Below are 17,080 nucleotides of genomic sequence, written 5' to 3'. Positions count from 1 at the left end.
CTTATCACAAGAGTTTGTGGGTTTGTTATTCCATCTTCAGGTCATTGATGTCTTGTTCAACTATTGATATTCTTCCGAGTCCCCACAATGTCATAGATAAAAATTAAAGTGTTTGATTCTAAGTGCATTGAATAAAATCAAACAGTAATACACAATGTTTCAACCTATGCAATTTTGAGAACAAAGACGCCTCACTATTTATCGGTTCCAATAAGCCATTAATGATCAGAAGATGATATGTGAACCTTGAAACTCGAGTAACTAAGTGTAACATAACAATTAGTGTGACGAAAAAATACTGTAATTTGATTTATAGTTAGCCACTTCTGGACGCAAAAATAGTGCTCGTTACAGTCCAGAATTGTAATATCTTAGGGATCAAGTTTGGATGGTAAATCCTAAATGTAATAATGGATTTGTTTGATCATCTGCTTTTTTAAACTGATTTTACAGTGTATTTTTCAAAGTTTAAAAACAAACAATTCATTCGGTTAGTAAAAATTATCCTTAAAACATTAAGTATAGTTTTTTGGGCCTTCTTTAATTTTCCAGATTTTTTACATACAAAAAAACCATTTGAATCAACTATAATACCCGTGTTTATTGGCGGATTCTTAATGAATTAGTAATGTTTCGTGAGGGAGCTTTGCGTTATTATAAACAGTTATTGAGGTAGTCAAATTGTTTTTAATTTTTGTTTAAAATTAAATAATATTATTTTAAATTCACACCTGCAGATGTTATCTTTGACGCTGAAAGATTAATTAAATTAATTTTAAATCATTGAGCATTTTGTGTCCTCTACAATATCTCTTAATGAATTTCCATGAAAGGACTTGCCATTATTTTGTGAATGAGCTTGTATAATTTAAACACAAATCATTAAATTAAAATTACGGTTTGTATATTTACACAGGCAAAGGCCGAAACTTTAATGTAGAAATCAAAACTAATATTTATATCGTACGTTTTGTAATGGGCCGGTCAGCTGGGCACTCCTGCGAGTTAGCTTTTCCGCTACAAACATGTAGAAATGCATCATACGATGGAATGGATAATTTTAGGTCACAGTAGAATCTTTATCTTCATAAAATTACGAAATTTGCTTACACACTTACTCTCACCGATTACGTTTAATTGTATATTTTGATGAAGGCGTTACTTTAACTTTTTATCAAATTATTATTCACCATAAGAGGGTGTATCTGTATTTAATCCTTGCTTCTTAAGTGATTAGTAACAAAAACTAAGATTATCTACCAAGATCAGCTAATAGGCTGAGTACCAATCCTGTTGCTCGTATATATTCCTAACGTGAACTAATTTCTTTAATTTGTACCGCAATGCAAGGATTATACAGGGTGCTTACGAACTCTTCGGCAACATTTTGGAAATTTTTTCTTTGTGTCGTGACAAACAAAAATGTAGTATAAATATGGTTAAAAATTAATTTTATATATATATATACGAGATATAAATATATATTATTTAATAATAAAACAAATTTAATTAAAATCATTTTGAAACCTAGATCAGTAAGTAACATCTGTTTTATCCGTTGTAGTGTACCGGAAAAAACGTCAATATTAACAGTTTATGGCACCATTAAAGTGTTTGTCATTAAACGCTTCTATCGACGTTATTTACTTACCTATTTTTATGATCTAGGTGCCAAAATGTTTTTAATTTAATTTTTGTTACACTTATATTTTTATAATCATATTAGCTTTAATTGTATTAAGTTTTTAAAAGAACAATGTTCTGTCATTTTGAAACTTAAAATAATCATATAATATTAACGTTTCTTTTTATTACAGACTACAAGAGCAATCATTGTGCCAAATTTTACCTTCTATCGTTACTGGTATTTGAAAAAAAAACATCATTCATACAGACATACAGTAAACTAAGCATTTCTGACGCGTCGTAATATTATATTTTGTGTCTATCTTGACACAAAGAATAGAATTACCAAAATATTACTCGAGAGTTCGTGAACACCCTCTATAATAAGATAATTCATTTGGCATAGGTCGACAGTGAGACGATTTTGTTCTCCTAATAAATTTGGGGATTGTTCGCTTGTTATTATATCAGATCTGCATTTGTTTTTGGTTCAGTACAATCACCAATCTGGGAGGCAGGCTCTTGCACCCATTCGACTTGCAAGCAACTAGATGCTGGCTGGCATCGAAACCTCAACACCATTCTAGAAGGCTGATGTAACGTGATTATCTGCGCATCTCGGCATAACTCTGAATCTTGTTAAACCCGAGATCAATCTTCATAAACGAGCTTTTGTTAGTTTTGTCATGCTTAGATCTAAAATATAATTATTCTTATCGAATTTTAATGCACTTGACCCTTTTTAAGTTATTTATGTTCTTAAACCTAAAACTTTGGAATATCCACCAGTTTGGTTTTGGAACATATTTATCTTTTTATTTATTTTAAATTTATCTCATTAATACACAGCTGTATGAACAATTTCAAAATAAGTTTAATTGTTTTTGAATAAATAAATTATAGGTAAAAAGACCAAAATTGCGCCTGTACTAATAAATGGCGACTTTTGGAACACATATATATATATATATATATATTCATATTGTCTTTTGGCTTAAATATAGGCCTTGACATATTGGTGGAGCGTTCTGAAATTCACTGTAAAAGTAATAAAACTAATAGTAAAACAAGGGTTATAGCTTATAAATCATACTACTTGCAGTTAATAAAAATTTATTTTGAAAGTAATCACGCTCTTTTTATGTGTTTTACCTTACACGTAGCAAATCAAAGTTGACAACAATAAGAATACAGTTATTAGTTTGCCCCATAAATCCAGTTACATCAAAGCTTTTATAATTTCTAACAAGTTATACGAATTTATTTCTTCCTTGGAACAGGATTTTAAAGTACGTTCTAATTTAAATATTGCTAATTTGCAAATTTCTGATAATCTAAAGTGTATATATTTGTCACAAAAGAATTTATAAAGCCGGTGTTATTAGCTTTGCTGCAGGGAGCCGCTATTTATGTAAAATAAAACAAACGATCTACTTTGCCCTCTGTTGCTTTTTTACACCAGTGGAAAAGGCGAGAAAAGTAAAACCGGAGAGACAAGGTTTAGCTGATAAGTCTGTCGCAGCCCCAGGGGAGTCGGAGCGGCATGCCTTTAATAATACAGCCGCGTCATCGCTTTAAACCCTCCCTGCACTTCTTCTGTGCTTTAACTTTGAATCAGATAGGAGATCGCTGCAAGCATCAGTAATTTACCTTTAGCAATTTACCGTTTGAAAAACCTGAAACAAAATCATTCCAAATTTACAACTGTGTCATTTATTCAACCTTAAATTAATTTCTTATTAGTGTATTAAAAACGCAACACTTGGTGTTAATATCCAATCCAATAATTATTTGAGTCCTAAAACTAAACATGTAAGTTTTATCATACTGCACATAATCCAGTTACCGTTTTCTAGTGCTGGAAGTGGCTTATTTCCAAGAGAACACTAATTTTGCCTCTTTTGTGGAAAATTAAATAACAGTGCTCTCGTGAATACACGTAAGTTATGATGGGACGTTTACTGCTCGTAATAAGTAATAATGTAATTCATGTACCTAAACATTGGATTTTGAGAACAACTGATATTGCTATGTGATAAAATCCGTCTAAACACGACATCTTTCAAGTCACTTGCCTTCGTCGACATGAAGCCATTTGTTAAATTTTAATGTTTTTGAGAAATCGTGAATTGTAGTTAGACCTAAATGGACCTTTGGGTTTGCTTCCAGAGTGACCGCATATTCACTATGCCGTGATAGGTAAGGTTGTGTAGGGGCCGCTTCTTGTCCAAACAACGGGCACTATACCTCAAGTCATTGTACCGTAGAAGAAAGGAAAGCTAGCATATATTTGGGGCCTTATCTTTTGCCTTTATTTGTTGCCAGACAAATATAAGAGAATAAACATGCAAAGAAAAATCATAGTTTAGTATGGCCATCAAAATAATATAGGCCATGGACGCTACAATGCAGAATAGAGACGGTCATGCATAACTTAAATCTAATTAAAACTTAACAATAAAAATACAATGAATAAGATATATAATAGTCAACCATTATTTAAAATATTAATAAAAAGTCTAACATGAAATAAAATCTGGATAAAATATTGTATAGTATATATAAGTTAAATTTGAGACGTTTGTTGAGACGACTACACATTCCACTGCCTGATGCCCGTAATATGCTCGAAGTAGATATCCCGGCTCCGCTTGATGGCCTCAAAGACGCAGTGAGAATAGTTCAGTTGGAAACCCAGGCACCGAGGGACCCTACAACGAAAGGCGTCCACGGAAGATCTGAAGCTCCCAGTCGAGAGCAGCTGCAACACAGAAGCTACTTCTCTAGCTTCATCTCCCTGGCCGTCCTCATATGGTACTGTGACGGCGACTATTCGTAGGATGTTGTTGGTTCGGTCGATCGCCACGAGGTCCGGCCAACAACTCTCCACTTCCTCCGGGACTTCCATGTCAGACACGAGCTCCTGGAATGGCACCCTCTTGTTCAGTCGTACTTCTAAATGGTGCCCACGGACTTCAGATGACTACATGTCCAGGATGGTTGCGTGCCTCTTCGTAATGGCGGACATCATGGGCAGTCGTCTCGTATCTGCCACAGCGTCTATAGCGGCGGTTGGTCCGTCTTCGCGGCAAGGGCATGGAGATGCAAGGCTCTACGAAGGGTAGATGAGAGCGACCTCCGACTTTTCCCAGCGGAGACGGCTAGGCCCTCAGGGCAAGATGGGCGAAGCTGCTAGGGGTGCGTCCTACCACCCCCGGAATCGTCTTGAAATAGCCGAGCCAAGCTAGTGCACGCGGTGTGCCAGCGTGCTTGAGTCGACTATTTCTTGGTAATTGTTGGATCAACTTGAGCCCAATCCCGTTTTAATCTTATCCAAAAGGCCAAGAAGCGATCCCCTTTCAGTCAAGCGGATAGGGAACAGTACTTCCTCATGTGTAGGCTAACAATCCAACAATCTTTCTTCACAGTAACAGGACCTATCGATCAACCCTTTTACTTCAGTATGTCGACATTTGTGATGAGCCACTTATAGAAATCCGTATAGTGTTGCATCTAAATGTGACATTGTTTTTAGTTGTATCTATTGTAGGTTTAACGGGAAGATACAATCTAGCCATAAGTACACTTCTCTGGGGATTATGAATACATTACATCTCAGTTTGATGTAGAAGCAATTCTAGCAGGTTGTCAATTTTATCATTAACGTAAACAACGTGGTTCGGTCTCCGCACAAAAGTTTAGGATTCTACAGGTTGCTATTGTTTGGTTGTAGCAGTATAACCTAATCCTTAATTGATTTGAGTTTAAATGGTAGTGGCTGTTTTGTAAATCTAACTGTGTTTTCTAATAAATAAATACAGAAAACTGAGACAGGTCAAATTAATAGAGTAGTTTTGGTTGATTTGACTACAGCGTATGACACTCCGCAACACATTTTCCTGTTAAACACACCGTACAAGGTCACAAAGGATCCTATTTCACAGATATGTTTCGTATCCTTTTACATAATCATAGGTTCTATGGCATGGGAAGACGGTGGACATGGTAGATTAGGTTACCGTAAGGTCTCCACTGAACTCTTGGCTATTGGATATTTTGTTTGAATAAAGGTAAATAAGTGTATTTAGACCTCTTGATAATAAATTTTCCAACATATTAAGGTTAGTTGTCGCTATTATATAATAGACCTATTAATTTTGCCAGTTGTATCTCAAATTTTAAGAAGTTCCAAAAATGTATGTTAGAAAATATTCTTAAAATTGTATTATTTTGTTGAGAATTATTTAATAAACCACATTTAGGTATTTACCAAATTATTTGTAAGACCGATCAATTTAAAAGTAGCTCCTCTCACAAAAATCCAATAGCTGGTAAATTGGATTGTACCTCTGACAATATAATTTTCCAGCTAATTGTAGGTTTTGTCCGAAGGACTACATTGGGCAAACTTTTAGGATTGCTATAACTCAAACTCAAAGCTGTATACAAAATTAAACCTTGTAATAATAGCTCAAGAAACGATTTTAATCTAACGAATTATGAATTCGTGCATCATACAAAATCTAACTAACCATATGGATTTAGTATTCGTTGCATTATTTTATTCTACTTGGCTTATCTATGAGTTTTAACAAAATGCAATATTTTATAACTTTATTTTGATTTAAAATTCAAAACAACGGATCAAAATCTGCAAAAATAGGTTAAAATTTTTATTTAGTTATGTTATTAGTCTTTTGTTTATTCAGTATTCAGTTTTGAAATTGTGTACGTGAAACAGTTTTTTAAACAACGAAATTTTATTATAATAATTTACTACTGATGTTTTTGGGATTGTGGTCAGCATATTTTCTTCATAACTGTCCTGAAACAACAATAATAATTACAAAACAGAAAATAAATGTCTCAAGGGCAAGTGCATTGCGGAATAATTATTTACAATTTATAATAACTTTATTGAGTGTATTTGGGAATGGACCAATAAGTAGGGGTAGATACAGAGTTAAAATCCAACAATAGAAATGACACACGCAAATTATACTACTCGTATTTAACTAATAGTTTATTAAAAACACTCATTTTACTTACAAACTTTAATTAAGCACAATATTAGGATGTGCCAAACTTGACCTTACAACTTGATAAAATATCATATTATTGTATGAATTTTCTAATTTAATTTTTCGTGCAAAATAGACTGAAACATAGGTTTTAGATATAAAATATAATGGTTGCACAAATAGATTTTCAGATTAACTTGAGTTGTCTGTACTCTGATACGAGTACATGGACTTACTTAATCAGTTGTTTGCTGCAGACGCCAAGGCCTACTGATGTTGTAGCTGACACGTGCAGGCAGACCTTGGTCAGGCTTCCACAGCCTACTGCACTGCAGATCACAGGCTTCAGACTGATGCCTCGGGTCTCTTTGAGCTACACAGGGCTGTTTAGTGTTTGAATCATTAGCAGTCCAAACATGCGTCGCCCTAACACTTTCTGGTCACCATCACAGGATATGTTTAACAATTAGCTTTGAAATGCAGAAAGCCGTTTGTTGATCAATTCACTATTTGCCTCCCTCGCTTCTAAAGCTGTTCCCCAGCGAATTCAATTCAAACTTTGTTCTTTTTACGCCTGCAGTTGGTTAAATGCGACTTATTCTTATAGATAGATAAGTTATGCGTCATTTGAGAACTATTTACTTAACTTATGAAGTATAATTTTACGTAAATATTGCAGTGTTTTTTTCCTACGACGTTCTATAGAAAGAATAGGGTATAAATTTGTACTATATATCTAGTTTGAATTATAAAATTTATTTTCCCTCTCGTTGAAACATATTATTGTAAACCTGGCTTATCCAACATACAACTAAATTTTTTGAAATAAATAAAGTAAATATGGTTTTAGTACATACGAGTATAGTAGTGGTTATCATTACTATTATTCATTTTAACATACATGCACATTAAACAACATTAAAACTTGATATTTGCATATATTATTTATTATTCATTATTTATCATGTTAAATTATTATATAAGTAGGTATGAATATACATAAGTGCAAAATGCAAAAAAATCTTTATGGTTACATGTTGTATCCTAGATGTTTAAAAATGTACATGTTAAAGTTTTTAATTTGTAACCATTCTATTAGTATTAAAAGTAATACTAACTTTAAAGAAATATACGGCGACAAAATTACAACAAAAATCTTGTGTTTTGACTTACATTTTGCATATGTTAAATATAAGTGTTTTAAAGTATGAGGGTAAAGATAAATCAGGTCAAACTATAGCCCGTTGTGTAAAATTCAGGTATTCTACAACACTACAGACACAATCAATATATCAGCATTCAATTATCCTCTACATCATCTACAAATATTTTCGAGATGCTTTTACGATTACTGGTTATAGTATTAATATAGACAAAATTTTTAACAATTTAACAAAAAAAACCCGTTTAATTTTTTATATGTTCAAATCTGTAAGCTACTGATTAATAAGGATTTCCCGTTTCGATTGAAACTGAATATAGTGTGCTATACATTTAGTGGAGTTCTTGAAATAGTGAATTAGGACGATCGGAACTAAAATTGTTGTCTAATCACGTATAGAGTTTATTAAAATTACATATTCGTCCTGTTAGTTATTTAATCTTGAGGGTTAATTGTTGTATGATTTATAAAGAACAACAAACGAAATGCCCAAGTTATCGCTTCACTAATTTTTGATAATTTATTCCTTTTGTAGACACGCCAATGTTACCAATACAGTAAAAAATATACCACCCAAATTAATAACTAACTAATTCCAATTTTTACTTTTAGATTAAAAATTCTATTTATTATAAAGCTATATGAATACTGATAATTAAAATTTAATAAAGTTTCTAAAAATGGATTGACTTTTAAATACACTAGATGACTGGTCAGTTAGGTGATTATAACACTTTTCGGTTTCGTTTAAACCAGGAAAGGAATTAGTGAAAGGATTATATTGTCTTTCAGGAACGTAAGAAGTTGTAAAATGGCCAGTGTAAATCAACCGAGAGTCCTTAATTAATTAAAATCTCACAATCCAATTTGGTACGAGTTTTATTTGTTTTTGTTGAAGTCAAGTTTGTTCCTGATGTGACGATGCCGGGGGGGGGGGGGGGGGGGTTGAAGTTGATACATTACACGACTTTTATCACTTTTTTACTTGCGTATCGGGTTACGTAATGGTATTTTAATGTTGATTTATGTGATATTATTTATTAAATATTTTAAATAGTAAAATGATTAAAAGATCATTAAAGTCTACACTTGATATTGAAAAACGACGTTCCTTGTAAGTCAGCAAGGTGAATCCGTATGTTTTGTTTCGTCACTCTGCATCCACTGAAATGTACAGCGAGCTAAACTGTATTTGCTACTTCATAGATACCTTGGGCAAGTGCAGCCTTCGGCGTTTTGGTGCTCCTTTTAGTTCGGCCCAACTGTGAAAAAAGTATAATTATTAGAGTTTTTAAATAATTATAATTAACTGTAGATACCGGTACCGTTAAGTTAAAATAGCTTTCTTTGCAATGCAGGCTATATCTTGTTGGTATCACTGATGCAAACTACGCCAAATTTCCCGTGTGGTGCAGCCTTGTTTCAAGCACGCGACACTTTTTGTCCAGGAACATCTGATTTGAGAACGAGATTCACGCGCTCTATCAAAATATACCTATTTCTCTATCCATGGGATATTTTCTTTTTGAAACATGATTTTAAACTGTTTCTAGGTCTATATAGTACGGTGATATACATACAGCTAGCCAAAATTCTTATAAAATAGTACTTACTGCCAAAAGAAAGGTTATTGGTGGAAGGAGGATCTCCTACCTTAACCAAGTTTTATTAAAAATCTATGCCTGTGTTTATTAGTGCCAGGTATTTAACATGTGACATATTAACACACGTAGCTTACCTGACCCAACTACTTATGGTGATTTTGTGTGAAGACTTTTAGTCATAAAGTAAAAAGAAAAAAATAATATAGTGGAAAATCAATGTTAAATGTCAGTGACAAGATTTGATTTCAGCGCACTCTTGCGTTATAGCAGCTTTCCTACCTCACCGGAACGTATTATTCAAACACTGATGCGAAATCTAACACAGTAAAAAAAAGTAAATGTATAATGTGACAAGGACTTTTGTGAAAGATTTTATCTGTAGAGTTTAAATTTTGCATCTATCTTTATTTCTACGTGGACAAGAATTAGTTCTTTGATGGTGCATTTCCAACCATAAGTTTGGCTGCTTTTGCTAAGCTTATGTCACTTGAGAGTCATTTCGTTCATGTATCCTGTCTTCCTGTCTATCTGTCCGCAGGATATCTTGGAATGAAATTATTTATACACTAAAAACATTTTGCATGTAAACTCATTGAATATTGTCACTGACACGTGGTGTAGGTTACTCCTACCTTTTATTACTAACGATAACAGTTATTTTATTACCAGTAGTTTGAATGTAAGCTGCCCTCTTTGGATCAGCGGGTGCTTCCAGGTAGACTCGTTGTTTGGCTGTCGTGCTCATCACCCTTTTCCCACTAAAGCGAGGATTAATGAAAATCTGTTCATTTCCAGTTTGGGATAGTGTGGACTGGCATGCTGACGACAGTTTGGCGTAGTATTTGATGTTCCACGCTTCACATTCGACTGGTAACTTCTTCAAGGCACCTTGAAAACAGTTACCCAGTTCGGATCGGGTTGGGAAAGTTTTACCTGTCATGTATTCTAGGACATTCAGGTCCTCGCTGTATGTGCCCCACACCGAATGAAAGAGGATGCTGGCGGCCTGTTCTGGAGTGCCATCAATCGTCATGCTCACCGCATCCCTTCCTTTTCTGGAAACTTTCTGCCACAAGGTGAATGCTCCTGTTCCGGAGTGATCAAAGAATGCTGTGTCATCTAAGCTTTAGCGCCCCGCGAGGTTGGTTCTCTGTTAGACTGATGAAAACTGATCCTCTGGTGTTGGTATCAAGAAGAGCGTACCAGAATGCAAAATGGAAAAAGGCTCGTGAGATGTTTCGAGCAGTTGTCATACATATGGTGTCAATGACATTCTTAATGAAAGGAGCGGCCTCTGCGGCTGGCTTCCCAGGAGGATATTCAGCTAAATCTTTAGAATAGCCTAAATGTTGAAAGGCCCTCTTGGTAGCTACCTTTCACTTATCAACATACCTGTCATGGGGGTTTACCCTATTCAGACAGATGATAATGGTTGCCGCTCCTAGGGACTGGGGCATACTACTTTTGAGGGTGGGCTCTAATGAAATACCCTCCAAGTACGAAGCAACGCTAAGTCCGAAAGTTCCAATGGGAAGTTGATTTGATCTGTTCCCATCTTGACGTTGGACTGCCAGACTTATCAAACAAATCCAACCGTGGGTAGAACGGCGGCATGGCGAGGTGGATTACTACCTCACAATGTTTTTGAGTGGTCACGGCTACTTCCGGTCGTACCTACACCGAATGGGCAAGGCCGTTTCGCCGGATTGCATTTATTACTCAGGCGTTCCCGACGACGCGGAACACTCTTTCTTCCGCTGCCCGCGTTGGGAAAGGCCCCGCCTTGAAGTGAGTCAAACTTTCGGCATGATTTCGGTGGACACGGTCTGTGACCGGATGTTGGAGGGCGAGGACTACTGGTGCTGCTGGTCCAGCTTTGCACAGGTCCCTTTTTTTTGCTCCGCGCCAAAAAGAGTGATCTAGACCGGAACGCGGGACAGATCCAAGATCCGAACGGCTAGATAGGTGCGAGTCCTCTGGGCGTAAGTCAAAATTAGGCCTAGCCCGAAGTTTAAAGCGATAAGCGGTTTCCAGGCTAGAATCCTAAGAGTAGAGGAGGTTTTGAGTGGGTATTCTACGTAAGTAGGAGTCCCACACTACAGGCTGGCCACCTGTGTGCGCAAAAGCATTTTTCTGCCTCTCCCTCAAAAAAATAATAATAATAAATAAATACCTGTAGTTTAGTCTGTAATTTGATTTTTTAACATTACTTAAACTATAAATATAAGATGATGATGAAATTCAATCGTAAATTAATTTTCTTTCGATTAGGAATTACAAATTATATTTTTAAAAAAATGGAAGTTTAAAACTGATACAGTAGTCCACACCACTCTACAGTTTTTTAGCTACAACTTAAACAAAACATTAATAATAATTTCATATCCAAACTATTACAATAGTTATTTTATTACTGAGCGTATAAAACACAACCGGGAAATATTATAACAGTCCTAGAATACAGTTAACTTTTCTGACAACTTAAACAATTTTTTTTTATAATACGTAATCAAATAACACAATTAAAGATGTGGTCTAACAATACCTATAATTCCTACTAGTTTGAAGAAACTATGCTTTATTTTTTTTTTGAGTCGGAATGAAAAGGCAAGGTAAGAACATGTTTCAACTTCCTGTCACATGTAATATTCCTTACACTCATAGTTTCGGAAGTTATAATAAACGGGAGTGTAACGGGGAATTCTAACTTCCCAAACTTTAAATTCATTGCCTTTCCTTAATTAATGGATACTGCGTTCTGGTTGAATCTGTGCACTGTTTAAATTATAGAATTAATTTCTTTAAAATAACATGTACTCTTATAATATTCAATGGAACAAAACCAACAATTCACATTTTTATTTTTAATATACTGTTTTATTAAATATTTTTCTTTAAAGTTAGGTGACACATTTTTAATACAGGTTTTAAAGCTTAATATTACGGTTATTTTTTACAAGTACCATATACCATACATCCTTATGTGGTATATGATGATGTAAGTAAAATTAATAAATTATGAGATTTGTATTAAGAAAGACTTTTGAGTTTGCCCGCGCTTAAAACAATCGTCACATTGAAATCGATGTTAGAAATCTCGCAATTCAGTGCAATACAAATGTTCCTTTCTAATCGGTGCTACCCCTCACTGCTGGCGAAGGACGTAAATAATGTGTATATCAATAATCAATCAATAATATCTTTATTTACACATTCATCAAGAATGGTTACAGAGTCAATGTATACATTAAAATTAATGTAATATAAGGTTAGGTTATCACGTTTAAAACCATAGAAATGCAAAAGGGGAAAATTTTAAACAAAAATTATTGTTAGACAAATTTTGTAAGGTAAAACAATAAAACATCAGAATTAAGTTTTATGAGCATGACAAAAAAGTGTTAACAGTATAAAAAAAACTCATTGAAGCTATAAATTGTGGTATTTTTCAGCAAACTAATCAGTCTTTTCTTGAGATTTATTGGATCACACATCTTGAGATTTTCTGGGCAGCATGTAGAAGAGTCCTCGCCCCACTTGAAGGATGGTTTCTTGGTATATAAGGTTGTTCTGTTGTGCTGGCAAAGAGAGATCGTTCGCGCGTCGTGTGTTGTGGCTGTGACTTCACCAACCTTTGGCAAGTTACCTTTTGAGGCACAAGTGATAACTTCACTTCTATAGATAGACTTGAAAGTCTTTCGGCAGGATTCTCGTGGTTGCAGACCTGCCATTATTCGCAGAGCTCGCTTCTGCAGCACACCAGGATGCGATGAAGGTTTCCAGCAGTTGAGCCTCCCCATAGAGTTATTCCATATCTTACATGTGTTTCAAATAGAGCATAATATGCTGTTTTCAATGCTCCAGGAATACCAATAGCTTTGATCCTCTTCAATGCAAAGATTGCTGTACCGAGTCTTGAATACAGATGGTCAATGTGATCGTTCCAGGAGAACCTTGGTCCAAAATTAGGCCAAGGTGTTTAACAGTATTAACTCTTTGAAGATCAGGAGGTTCTGTTAAAATTGTCTTCAAGCCGTCCAGAAGCAAGATATTTTGTCTTAGCAGCATTAAAAACAAGGACGTTGCTCGAACAATACTGTTGTGCCATGCTGACCGATATGAAAGTCTGAATATCCATATCCTCAGTGGAATTGCTGCTTGTAACCAGAACCGTGTGATCTGCATGCATTATTGGGTAGCTGATATTACCCAGGAATTTAGGTAGGTCAGCAGTAAACATAAACAGAACGGGGCCCCAGCACTGAACCTTGTGGAACATCTCTCTTAATAGCCAAGGGCCTAGACCCTTCCAACTTTCTCTGTCCCATTCATGTTTTGTCTTATTTCTACCACCTGTTCTCTTCCTGTAAGATAAACTTTCAAACCAACTGAGAGGAGTACTTTCAAAACCAAGTGATTTGATTTTGTCAACAATTAAATCATGGCTAAGACTGTCGAAAGCTTTACATAAATCAAGGAAAAACACTTGTAATTGTGCCTCCTCCATCCAAGTTGTCAATTATATGTTCTACTAAGTCAGTAAGGGCACTTGTGGTTGACCTGCCAGGGGATAAATCCGTGTTGTCTATCTGGTAAAATGTTGTTATAGTTGAGGTGGTCTAGTATTCTGGTCAAGACTATTTTTTTTATAATTTTTTAAAACAGTTGGGACTAGAGATATGGGCCTGAAATTTTGCAACTTCTTTTTGCTTCCCTGTTTATGAAGGGATAAACTTTGGAAGTTTTTAGTCTGGTAGGAAAAATCCCTTAGACAAAGACTTATTAATCACATGCGTGAGAGGCTCAGATACTTCATCAATGCAAAACTTCAGCAGCTTGGCACTCGAAGTCAGTATAAGCATCATCTGCTGAGACTGCCTGATAGACTCTTTCCCATGATTGTAGTGACAAGAGGTTCTTGAGGTCAAATACGTTATCTGGATGGAATTTTCTACGTGTAGTTGTCAATGCTTTAATCTTTTGTATTGGAGCTTCAATGCAACAAAATTTGCCATCTACGATCTGAGAGACCTGTATCTGTTACTTCAACTTTTTACTCTGTTAGTGTTAAAGTTGGTACAGACAATATCAAACCGTCCAGAAGCAGATATTTTTGAAGTGGCAGATGTGTTAGTAACTCTTGCAAGTGGTAACGGCATTCTGGTGATATCAAAGGTAGCAAGAGCCTCACATAATGCTGTATTTTCCCCTTTTATTGAATCAAACTGTTCACATTGAAGTCCCCAACGATGCAAGTGCTATTTTTATCACTGGGATGAAACATCAAGAGTGTTAGTCAGTAGAGCCAAAGCATTGTCAAGAGGGGCATTAGGTGGTCGATATACTCCAAGGATGTAAAAATGACTTTTTGTCAAATATTACCCTGACTGCAGACATCTCGCACACAAATTCTTCGGAGTGATCCATAATATTGATGCTTTCCACTTAACTGGCTGTATCGATGTGCTTGTAGATGGCAACACCTCCTTTTCTGTGGTTCTCTCTGCAGTAGGCATTACTATATAACGTCAGGTAAATGGATAACAATCCTGTGATCCTTCATTCCGGAATCACCTCCCCCCTCACTTTTTAGTTCATACTGTTGGAAAAGATTTAAAAGAACATTTTTTTATACATCCAAGGTTTTACATTAGAGGTTGGTACAACTTCAGGATATGGTAGTAGCGTCAAAAACAAGCAAAAAGTTCATATGAACATATTGTCCTATCTCGCTAGTTTCGTGTCTTTATGCCCAAATGTGTTTTTATTTAACAATTAATATTTCACCTGTTTTAGCAAACCTGTTTGAGCGAATAACATGATAATTAAAGGAACAGTAAAAAAAATTAAATAAATATAACCACTTTTTATGGCATATAAAAGGTAGAATTAGTTTTAAATATAATATATTCAAATTTTGGTTTTCAATAAAATTTTGTAACCTTTTAGAGCTATAAAGAATTATTATTACTATAGACTAAAGGAGTGATCTTATAAAATAATCCAATGGGTTGAGGTACGGATTTCTAGCTGGCCAATTTATAGTTCCTCCAACCCCCAATCCATTTCAGAGGATTTACGTAGCACTGAGGTAATCAGCGCACCATTATACATAAACGACATTAATTCTCTAGCAAGTCGATCCACTAAATTGACTTGTGCACTTCCCAAGAATTGTAGGTAAATAATTTTCTTGAGACGGTGTAGGAATATGTGGCACAGCAGGTTATCTCCAAGTATAACAGCACACCACACATGTAAACCAAAACTGCTACTGATGAGACCTAATCACAGATTTGTGTAGATTCTCAAGTACCCAAGTATGAATGTTATAACAATGTGTTTATATTCTGAATATGACTTGTATGATTGCAACATTTAATCTAGGGTATTCTTTATTATATATTTTGGGAGTAACTTTTTGATTTTTGAAAGCTGAAATAAAAATAGGCAATGGGAGTGAATCGCACACTACACTGCAGTTTGGATTACATTTAGCCCATTAGAATTATTCCTTAAGCTTGTTTGTGTACTTCTCTCAACAATTTTCCAAATTGTTTCTTCTACGTCATGATGTAGTTCAACCTACCTTTCTTTAACATTAGTTAGATATGTATCTGTATATCTTAAACGACAATGAACAGCTCATTTAAAGTCTTTCTATCGGGAATATGTGCGCTAAAACCATAAAACAAATGTTTTGTTTTTGCATTATTTTTTATACCGAGACTTAAAAAGGAGGTTGTACATACTTTTTCCCGTTACTCACATATCCTCTAGTAAATTTCTCTTATAGATAAAGTTTACTAATTTTTGCTTGATCGTTTTCTATACAGTAAACCGTTTTTGACTGTCGATTTTTTGACTTGCTTGTAATATCTAAAATTATAGATCTGGGCAAAATGTAGCACTCTACGACATTACGTGAGATAAAACCCATTATACCTGGGAGTTTATTAACAAACAGTAAACACGCATTTAATTCACATTGAAAATATTACAAAAACTCTATAACATCCTAAGTATGTATCGTAATTCAAAACTAGAAAGATAGTTACGTATGTAAAAACTGAATCACCAGTAAGAAATAAATAAAAATTTACTCTTTCAATGTTTAATTTTTATTAAATAATATATTGTATAATAACTGAGATCAGGTTTGACACGTTATGCATTATATATACAGGGTGTACATAAAGTCCTGCACAGGTATAATATTTTCTGAACGATAACAGATAACTCAACAAGATTTGGTACTTCAACACTACACCTAAAAATCTACTTTTTGAAGGAACTATCAGTTTTCTGTATCATCATGGGGACGTCCCGTAAGGAGTCAGAAGGAAATCTTAAATAGAAGCATAGGTCAATATGCACATCATTTTAAAGGACTTAACTAGCAGAGTTTAATGCCACAAACCGCACTCAAAGAGATTGATCCAGTACAAAATGGCGGCTGTTCAAAGGTTTTTACTTGGTTACATTTTATTAGTAGCCATAACCCCAGTACAGCAAAACTGCAACCAAAGAATACTGCAGCTAAATACTACATTATGCTTGTCAGTTGTACAGAAGTGAATTATGATGTTAGTTATCCTCAAGGGTTACAAATTTGGTCCTAATATATTGATAACGGGGAAAACCTGATAACAGTAACAATTAGAAAG

The sequence above is a fragment of the Homalodisca vitripennis genome, chromosome 3 (assembly GCF_021130785.1).
Source record: "Homalodisca vitripennis isolate AUS2020 chromosome 3, UT_GWSS_2.1, whole genome shotgun sequence".
Taxonomy (NCBI): Eukaryota; Metazoa; Arthropoda; class Insecta; order Hemiptera; family Cicadellidae; genus Homalodisca; species Homalodisca vitripennis.
This window is presented reverse-complemented; position numbering follows the sequence as displayed.